The sequence below is a fragment of the Palaemon carinicauda genome, chromosome 5 (assembly GCF_036898095.1).
Source record: "Palaemon carinicauda isolate YSFRI2023 chromosome 5, ASM3689809v2, whole genome shotgun sequence".
NCBI classification, from domain to species: domain Eukaryota; kingdom Metazoa; phylum Arthropoda; class Malacostraca; order Decapoda; family Palaemonidae; genus Palaemon; species Palaemon carinicauda.
The window spans coordinates 30,107,600-30,114,964 of NC_090729.1; positions in this window are offsets into that span (position 1 = coordinate 30,107,600).

Genomic DNA, 7,365 nt, shown 5'->3' on the forward strand with positions numbered 1-7,365 from the left:
TGAGAGTTAGAGCTGTTGAACACCCGTGCACTGTCGGTAGCGCAGACCTAGGCACCCCTTGCTTTAACATGTCGGACGCCTAAAAGTTAATTCCAAGGTTCACAGAAGAGGCCCCAGATGAGTTCTTTGATCTTTTAAAATGGTCGAATCGACGATGAAATGGCCAGAATATAAAAGGTCTGTGTTATTACAGAGTGTGTTCTTTGGGAAGAGCCGCAGTGCTTACTTATCCTTCTCTCAGGACCAGAGGAAGGAATATCAAGAAGTGAAGAAGACCGTGCTGCATTTGTATCAGATGCACCCTGAAAGATTCCGAAGTTTGAGAAAGGAGGAGAAAATGACTTTAGTGGATTATGCGTATAAGGTAGGCTGATTTTTTAGGAGGTAAAGAGAGGCTGTTAATATAAAGGAGATTGCCAATTTGGAAAAATTAATAATACTAGAGCAGTATCTATGAGGAATTCCTGAACACATTCGAACATACTTGAGAGAGAGAGAGAGAGAGAGAGAGAGAGAGAGAGAGACTTGATAAAGCCACTTCGCGGAGTATTATAATATTATCAGTCGTAAACCTCGTTGGGGATGAAGCGTCAAGTGTTCGCCGAACCATAGAAACCCATTCAGTAATAACTACTTGAACAAGTTCAACCGCTACAGTGGAAGTAGCACAGGTACTGTTTCTAAGCAGTAAGCGAAAGTACCACAGCAACAATCATCGAATTATCTTTCTTCAAGTATCGTGAAAAGCATGCAGAAGGTTAATATTGTCTGTTTGAAGTGTGGCAAGAGAGGCCATATCAATAAGGAATTTTGTGTAACAAACCGAAAGCAGTCACCATAGTGATTGAAGATAGTTTGACTTCACAGAATGCGTAGAGGAAAAGACAGTCAGGAAAGAACGGAGAGGAAATTAAACCAGCCAACGTTTGAACGACAAACAGGACAAACCCAAACAGCATGGATACCTTCAAACCATATATTTATGAAGGTATGTTAGCAGCCACAGATGGGAGTGAGCGAACCCTGGTCAGGATATAGCGCGACACAAGTTGTAACCATACTGTGGTGGCACAATCTCTCACAGGGGGCTAGGTTATTTTGAAGGACATAGGAGGAGAGATACCCCTATTTACCATTTGAAACTGTCATGCGGATTGGTGGCAGGTAAATTTTACTTTGCAGTAAAGGATTGATTGGCCGTCGAAGGAGTAGATGTCCTGCTGGGTAATGAGTTTGGTGGAGAGACATTTGTGCCTTGTCCCATTGTAATGAAGAAACCTTTGAAGTATAGTCCTACTAATGAATTCGCGAAGGACTACCCTTTTCAGTTTCCTTGTTGTGTTACTACTAGGAATATAACGAAGAAACTGGCTGCTGAAGAAGAAAAAGAAATCGGAGTGATGATCATTGGAGGATGTGTTTTCCAAAAAAGAGGATTCCCTTGATGGTCTGCAAGAGAAGAACTCACTTGTGAGCTTGAGCAAAGAGTTACGACAGACAATCTGATAAGAGGACGAAGAAGAAATGGACTTAGAAGAAATAGAAAATCCAGCCTTAGAAGTGGGAAAAGTGAGTAGGAAAATGCTGATAGGATTATTACGGAATGCAACGTTAACAGAGTTACTGTACCATGTGGTGGATGTGACTGAGGCACATCAGTCTCCAACCTGTTATTATCTTAAGGCTTGGTTGATTATGAGGAAACATAGCCCTACCAATATCCCTGGAAATGCCGATGGGGGGAAATATCGTAAGATACTAATTCCTGCACCGTTGAGAAGCCAGGTGATTGCGGTAGCGCACGAGACGGGCATATGGGGATAAGGAGGAGGATAAAGTATATTATGAAACACTTTTTTTTGGCCTGGCATGCATAAGGACGTGAACCAGATTTGCTGTGCATATCACGCATGATACAGGGCTGGAAAGCCAAACAAGTACATTGAGAAATTTCCTTTACAACAAAAAGAAGTGGGAGGAGAACCCTTCAGCAAGGTAATAATCAACATTGTGGGACCTTTACCAAGGACGAGAAAAGATCCAAAATTTATATTAACTTTGATGTGTCCCGTAATCTGATACCCGGAAGACTGACCCGTCATGAACACCAGTGCCGAAATAATTGCGAGATGTTACTAGACTTGTTTACTAAGTTTGTTATTCCGGAGATCGTCCAAAGTGACCAAGGAAAAAATTTCACGTTAAAATAATTTTGAGACGTAATGAAACTGTCGGATGTGAAACAACAACTATCAACTGCTTATCATCCGGAGACCCAAGGTGCATTGGAGAGATTTCATCAAACTTTGAAAAGTCTGTTAATGAAGTTCTGCAACAAAACGGGGAATAAATGGGATATTGGACTAATGCTGGTGTTATTCGAGGTAAGTAATACTTATCATGAAAGCATCGGATGTAGCCCGAACGAAATAGTATTTGGACGAGAAATACCACGACTGAAGAAAGAGTTGAATGGAAAAGAGGAAGATCGAGAGGAAATGGACGAAAGAAATATCAACGATTTGAGGATAAGAATCGGTGAGTTAAGGAAATTTTCCCTAGAAGGCATGAAGACAATTCAAGAATGAATGAAGAAAAAGTTTGGTATGAAGAGTACGAACAGACTGTTTGAGGTAGGACTGCAGGTGGGGAAGGAGACTCCCTCTCACCAACGAGTTCCCAGAACCCTTCCAGATTTTGGAGGAGAGCGGTGACTGGACCTACGTTATCGAAATATCTGGGGAAGGGAAAAATCTGAAGAATGCCATATCAACTATAAACCTGATATATATATATATATATATGTGTGTGTGTGTGTGTGTGTGTGTGTTTTATATATATGTATTGTAACAAACTTTACCGGGGATTTTGGTTAATTTATCTTAACTGATAAAGTAATATTTTGAGTGTCACCTAAAGTCACTTTAACTTAATTTTCTTTTCATCACCAGCTAGTGGTTGATGTATTAGGCTCTAAGATTGGTACGTCAGCCATGGAATGTTTTGTTTTGTTTTACATGTTGACTGTTTGGGAGTGTTGGGCGAAGTGACGAGGGACCTTTTATTGGAGGTAAATGGGAGTGAGGAAATAGCTGCCATCTTCAAACTTGAAGATCTCACCGTGAGCTGGCTCTTCAACTGCTGGATATTACTAGTGGGAGTGATCCAGTGTCTTCAGTGAAGGAGGCGGTGGAGGATTTGATCGCCGCCTTTGGAGGAGCAGCTCAGCAGCAGTTAAAAGCTATCACTTTCTCCTGTGCATGGTGAGGGTTTGCTGTAATTGTGTGTGTTACCAGCGGGGAGAAGGACTCTCCACGGACCAGAATCTATCACTACTGTACCCGTTCAAGCTGAGACCTATCTTCCTTTTGGTAAGGGTAGTGATTTTGGTTTGCCTCCATTTCATCTCTGAAGGAGTAGAGGACGGCGCCTTTAGTGATTTTTCACCGCTGTTTGTGTTGCGCTACGCGGTTACCGTAAACAAGGTCTCGTCCATGATTGGTCCTCTGACTTTATTCGTCTCAGAGAAAGCCTACATCAGGAGTTTTTATTTCCGTGTTAATGTAGGTTGACTATTAATGTGATTTATGTGTATTGTGGGGATGGAAAGTTTTGCCTAAATTTGTATAAAGAGGGGTAGAGTTAAGGTTCCGAGTCTTTCATGCTCTTTTCTATCAGTCAATGTAATTGTATAATTTGTCGGGTGAATGGTAGTTTGCGAGGTTATTCTTTCCTTTTACTGTTGTCTTGCCTTTCTGTGTCGTTCTTGATGAATGGGTCCTGTATATGTTTGTTGTACTGTGCTTGTGGTTTGATATCTTCCCATTTAAAGTGATTTTCTCTGTTATTTTGTTTGTAAATAGATATTCAATATGACTCTTGCAGTGTTTTATGATTACCCACTCCTTTAATATCACTGTTACATATTATTGCTAGCTCTGGCTGCGAAGAAAACTTAAGGAACTTTGCCCTCACTGGGTCCGTATATAACAGTATATATATATATATATATATATATGTGTGTGTGTGTGTGTGTGTGCGTGTGCGTGTGTTTGTTTGTATATATATATATATATGTGTGTGTGTGTGTGTGCGTGTGTTTGTTTGTATATATATATATATATATGTGTGTGTGTGTTTGTGTGTGTGTATATATATATATATATATATATAATTTATATAGATATATTTTTTTTTTTCTGCGGGGTGGGGGCTCAAGTAGCTTCCTATGGGATACTTTACTACAGTGATACTCCCAGAAAATTTACATTGAGGTGTCCAGAATTCTATCTCCTGCTGCAAATATCCGTAAAATTTTTCTTAAGGATATCGCATAAATCAGGGGCCGTATATCTTGATATGACGCATAACAATCTTCACGCCAAATAGCGTTTTCGCCTTGAGGGGGAAGAGTGGCAAATAAAAGGGGAGCCGCTATGAAGGTTACCCTTCCTCCCATATTACTATTGAGTATCTAGATGGTGCCATAACAAATATGGCGCTCATTCCTATTTTTGTAGCGAATTCGCACAGTGGTATTCCCTGTTGATATAACGTTTTTGATCGATTTTGGAGGATTTATTATGCAATCTCCATCTTATTTTGCCTCTGGAAATTTGAGTACTGATTCTTTTAAGTGTATAATTTTCAGCTCCTGCTTCACAGTGAAATTTGAGTAATTTATTTGTGTTAAGGAGCTAGGCATGTCCCCGGAGTCGCCATGGGTGCTGTCGTTCGTTATGCATGTGTTATTTAGTTACCAGAAAAAATTCCCTGTTTTAATAGCATTAATAAATTATTTAAGCTATTTAGGCACAATTATGCTAGTAAATATATTTATTTTACGAATAATTTCCTATAGAGTAGTTCACTCCAGCTTGGCTAGGCTAATGTTTTCTGTCTCTCACCTTTACCAGCGAGGTCCCGGCTTTCGTTTTTGACAGAACCTTAGAGTATTCAATCTTTCTGCCAGCAACAGAACTGCAGGGTGAGTAGTCACTCCCCTGCGGTCTATAAGACTAGTCCTGTGTCGGCAGAATCTAGGCTGAAGAATAGTATTCTTCTGCCGCCTGGAATGTCGCCGATACTGAAATACTGCTTCTCTTTGGTTTGGTGCGGGCGGCAATCCTGCCACCCTCTTCTACACTTGATAGCTTGGGCAGTCCCTAGGTTGAAGAATAGTTATTCTTTTGCCGTCTAGGATGGCGGCGATACTGAAACTTTGTTTCACTCTTGTTTGGAAGTGGCGGCCTTCTTCTACACTTGATACAGGACCCTTTTCCCTCCCCTTTCTATCCTTTAGCGATGACCTAGTCATTCCAATCCTATGGCCGTCGTCCTGCAATCTCACCGATTGCAGGGAGGGTTGCGGGACTGGGCGGGCCCCTATATAAGCAGCTATTTAGTCACTGTCTTTTCCTTATGGACACAAGGATCCGGGAAGATTGTCCCGGCTATGACGGCTGCCGGTGGGAGACCCTTCTGCCGCTGAAGGTTCTTCAGTCCTCCCTTGGACTGCCATCCACACTCCTGAAACCGGCAATGCCGGCAATGGATATTCTCCCCTTCCATTTGAACCTTCTTTTTGGAGGAAGGCAGGAAGATTATATTCTTACATCCTTGTTTGTGTAAACATACATTTTAATAAGGCAGCCCTTCACTCCAAGCTTTTTCTCTCTCTGTCAACTAGTGCCGCCAGGTATTAACCCAGCCGGCAGCATGTTGGCTGGGCCGGTACCGCCAGGTATTAACCCAGCCGGCAGCATGTTGGCTGGGCCGGTACCGCCAGGTACTAGCCCTGTTGGCAACATGCCTGCTGAACTACAGTATATGTTCATACAGTAGCCAGTATATTTACAGAATAGTATATACTGCATATAGAAAACTATTGTATATATTATACAGTAGTTATTTTCCAACATATTTTGTGTGTCCTTGCACAGTCTTTTGCTGAGATCATATATTGAAAGAATAGAATTCCTTCAATACTCTGATTAGAAATTGGTTTGTAATTTACCCTACAATGTTAAATAGTTTAGAAGGGTTAGTGGTAGTACGCTTTTCTATCCCTAGAGGTTAGAACCCTTCTTCTTTGAGTTTTCCCTGATCAGGAAACTCTATTGTTTTAATATTGAAAGGGGAGGTCAAAGCAATTGGCTGGGAGGGATACACAAGTATGTGTCTTTTCTAATTTTTAGTCCAGCCGGCGGCATGCTGTCTGGACTGTGCCGCCAGGTGCTAGTCATGCTGGCAACACACCGGCTGAACTAAAGTATATGATTATACAGTAGACAGTATATTTGCAATATAATATATACTTCAAACAGAAAACTATAGTATTATTATACAATATTTAATTTCTAACCTACCTTGTGTACCCTTTTACAGTCTTTTGCTGAGATTAACCCTATATTAAAAGAATAGAATGCCTTCAATACTCTGATTGGAAATAGTTATTACTTACCCAACAATAATAAATAATTAGAAGGGTCAGTGACAGTGTACACTTTTCTATCCCTAGGGGTTAAAACCCTTCCCTTTTGAGTTGCCCTGATAAAGGAAACTCTTTATCTCTAATATTGGGGGAGGTTACAGCAATTGGCTGGGAGGAATACACAAGTATATGTCTTTCCCTATTTCTTTCTAGCTTACTATCCTAAGCTATAATGATTAAAATATTGAAAATTTCATATATCTTTATCTAATGAGATAAACAATAGAATACTAATTTTATTTTCCTTTCTTTACAAGAGGAACTCCAGATGAAATGCCATGCGATCTTCTGCAATCATAGGAGTAAGTACTTCTACGGTTATAAAGTGTGCAGTTCTCATGCCCCCTTCACCATTATTACTGAATCTCTGCTATATTAGGACCCCCAAGTCTGCAATATCTGCTGGACCTCTGTGATCGAAAGTTTTGACGACCCAAGGTCAATGGAGTCAAGGGATGCGGCACGTGAAAAGTTGCGCAAGTGGTAAGAGGGTTCCAGAAGAACTCTCCGGGACCATACCTACCTAACGATAAGATGCGTAGCTTACTGTTTCCGAAAGCGGGTAGTGCAATGGTTGTGCCCCAAGCATGACTCGTACCTCCCTGTGTCCAGATTGACATCGGGACGCATGTCAGGGAGGCATTGCAAAGTATGGACATCCACCAGGAGGTAAGGATGTCGGAAGTGTCTATGGACTCTGAAAAGGATCTATTAAAGGATCATCCCTAGGAGGAGCCTACTCTACTTCTGGAAGAAGATGATGATGTCGAGTCGGAGTTCCTTCCGTCTGTGGCGGCACAGGAGCCGTTACCTTCGACATCTTCACCTTTCACCCCTCCATTGGACAAGAAGAGCCAGACACTGGCCCATTT